The 3295-nt window shown below is 40.7% G+C and overlaps 1 long non-coding RNA gene across 1 annotated transcript; it reads right to left on the bottom strand.

Annotated features, from left to right (window-relative positions):
- Positions 1–1122: 1122 nt before the first annotated feature.
- On the bottom strand, positions 1123–2903 carry LOC115071138. The gene is made up of 3 exons (XR_003850249.1): positions 2334–2903; positions 1880–1956; positions 1123–1424 (listed from the first exon to the last, which is right to left on the bottom strand). It is a non-coding gene; the product is annotated as an uncharacterized LOC115071138 (long non-coding RNA).
- Between the last annotated feature and the right edge of the window lie 392 nt (positions 2904–3295).

Raw genomic sequence — 3295 nt, 5'->3', positions numbered from 1 at the left:
GCACTCTCAGGCAGTCTGATGAATTCTCAGCCCCTATGCCAGAGGGACACCTTAAACTAGAAGTCTGGAAATTTTTCCATTCTTCTATATCTGTACCATTAGTGTGTTCCCATAGCCAGGCCAGTCCTTCTATACTCCTACAAGCCTCTAACCTTTAGGAGGTGGGGAATACAGCATTGTTAGAAGGTATGGGCTTTCATGTCATCACCACTCTTTAAATTCTAACACACACACACACACACACACACACACACACACACAGACACTTCTAAAAGAAATTAAATATATAAAATGGATTTGTAATATTTTTAAAGTGGAATTTAATCAAAGAAAGCATTCCACATTAACCTTCGGCTTCCATGCATGCAAGCACGGGTGAGCATACCTTAACACATGTGCACAAACACAGAGACACACATGAACAAATATACTCATGTTCTGTACTGATACAATTCTTTTTCAAATATTTTCCACCTATCATTAGTTGAGTCTGTGAACGTGAACCCACAGATATAAAGGGCCAACTATATGTGCCATGTTAGGTGCTGTGTGTCCTCATTTCTAAGATATAGAATAATATCTACATTTCAGGGCTGTTGAAAAGATTAGAAACAGCATACACACAAGATTTCTTTTTTAAAATAAATAATTTATTGAGAATTTCATACATGCATAAAAGGTGTTTTGATCAAATCCATACCCACTCCCTCCCCTCCAACTCCTCCCATATCTCCCCATCACTCTTTTTCTGATAACTTCATGTACTCTTTCTTCATTTTTTTATGGAGCTTTTGGCTACTCTACCATTTCTCACTTTGAAGAAGTAACCCTAAAATCCTAATATTTTAAGGATAACAGCTCCCAAGCATTTTCCACATTTTGGGCCTTTGGAATGGAGTAGGTTGCTAAGGGGCCCAAGGACATTGTGAGTTTTAGCTAAGAAACTGGCTACTTTTCCTTGGGGTCTTTTTACCCTAACTGATTAGCCAATTCCTACCTCCTATTCTTATCACACCATCCTCTGAAAAGTTTACCCAAATTGCCAATAGGGGATCAGGACACCGATCCAGGTGTATCTCTGTGAGATGGAGGCAAGCTTGGTCTACATAGAGAATTCAAGGAGAGCTCGGTCTACAAAGAGACCCTGCCTGAAAAAGAAACTCCAAATGAAACAAAACTAAAAACAAAACAGCAGTGATATACCTACTCAAACAGCAGCCTACTTAAAGTGGTCATCAAGCTTCTGGCTGAGGCAATGTAGCTCTGTCAGTAGAGTGCTGGGCTGGCATTCTGGAGGCCCCATGGTGGGGGCACACAGGCCTGTAACCTTGGTACTCCAGTGGTGGAAGCAGGGGGATCAGGAATTCAAGGTCCTCTTTGAATTGAGCCAGTTCTTGGCCATCCTGGGATCCCTGAGACTGGATCTAAAAACAAAAGTACATCTAATGGCGATATATAAAGGTTTGATTCTCAAATGGTACAGGATTTATGTATTCTATCAAACACATGAGATCTAGTGTCTTTTATAAGGCAATACATGTGCACAGTATGCCTGGGAAAGACCCAGGTTCTGGTTTCTGCTGTCTTTTCTTCTTCCTCCTTTGCATTCAGAGTCCCTTCCTCAGACCCTAAGTCCCTTTTTAAGCTCTCCTCAGAGCCAATGAATTCTGTGCCATTGTGCCATTCCATCTGTCATCTTTATAAACTTAACATTTGCTCAGACACCTCTGTTTCTTTAGTTTTGCATTTTATTCCATATGTTTCTTTTTAATTAATTTACATCCATTTCCTGGGGAGAAGAAAATGTTTAAAAATAAAAGTGCAGCAAATAAGAGACAAGCTACATATCTAGCAACTGCGATCCAAAATTTGGACTCACTCAGAAATGCCTTATCAAAGCAGGTAAAGGCAGTGCAACTGATGGCCATCCCCATGCAGTGTGAAGGCTAAGGACACCTGAGGAGAGAAAGAGTAAAGGGAAAATGAATGGAGACAATGCCGATTGTGAGTTCAGATGTTTAGCTCAGGATGTGATTTTAAAGGAAAATATCACAGCCAAGTTTTCAAAATTTGAGTTTAGGGGTTGAAACAAATGATTCACAGGTATACAGTGCTCCTGTGCTCTGAGAGAAGGTGGTGTCATAAATGTGCAGAGCTTAAAAATTACATCTTCATCCTTCACTTTTCTCCCTTCTTATAATTATTATATATTATAAATACTGCATATTTAATTTGAAGTTCTATCCTTCCACATTTATGTGGGTTCTTGGAATTGAATTCAGGTCATTAAGTAAAATGGGCAAGTGGCCTCAAACTCTCAGCAGTCCTCCTACCTTGTGCTCCAGAGTGCTGGGATTCTAGGCATGAGCCACCATGCCTGCGACTGAGAGTACACCAGAAATGAAAATTCTCTGGCCCAAGTGAGATGTATGAACCAGAATCTCTGAATTCTGTGTTTTAGCAAGACCTCCAGGCAATTCTGGACTGTATTAAGGATAAAATGTTCTCAGATCAGGCAGCTAGCAGGGGACAAGGTACACAGGGGTGTTATGAGCCATGGACTTTGACATTTACTCTGAGTGACTGGAAGGCTATGAAAGTTTTAAGGACAGGTTGTGACATGATTCTGACTTGTGGTTTTTTGTTTGTTCTGCTTTTGTTGTTTTGTGGTGCTGGGGATGGCTTGTGTATTATAAAGGTCATTCTGGCTCCTAGATAGGAAATAGAAACAAGAACAGGAGCAGGGAGACCACCTAGAGGGCTGCCTAACAATCCCAGTGTGGACCAGAGTGGAATTTTATGTATAAATAAACCAAGACACCAACTGGGGATGTGTCTCAGTTCCTAGAGTGCTTGCTTATCATGCAAGAAATCTGGATACCTAGCAATATATAAAACCAGGTGCGGTGGCACATGCCTATAATGGCATCGCTCAGGAAATAGAAGGAGGAGGATCAGGGGTTCAAGGTCATCCTAGGATACAAAGTGAGTTCAAAGCCATCCTGGGCTACAGGAGATCCTGTCTCAAATCTCTCTCCTCACCCAAAAAATTTTGAAAAGTAAGAAGTTGAGGAAAGAGATTGATTATCTCAGTGGTTTCTAAACTTTCCCTTCACAGACAAAAGTTATACAATTTCCATGATCTTAAATTTAAAGTCTAGTACATAAAGCATTAGTGAAAACAGGCTCATATATGTGCAGAGGGCACCCAGAGCTTTGCTTTCCCGACTCTCTTCAAGCCACATCATTGAGGAAAATCTACAAGCCAAACAAATGTCTGTTAAGACTCCCCGTT

The sequence above is a fragment of the Nannospalax galili genome, unplaced genomic scaffold, assembly GCF_000622305.1.
Source record: "Nannospalax galili isolate Female #2095 unplaced genomic scaffold, S.galili_v1.0 scaffold397, whole genome shotgun sequence".
In the NCBI taxonomy this organism is placed as follows: Eukaryota; Metazoa; Chordata; class Mammalia; order Rodentia; family Spalacidae; genus Nannospalax; species Nannospalax galili.
Note: the sequence above shows the minus strand (reverse complement) of the source record. Positions and strands in the feature narration are given on the sequence as shown.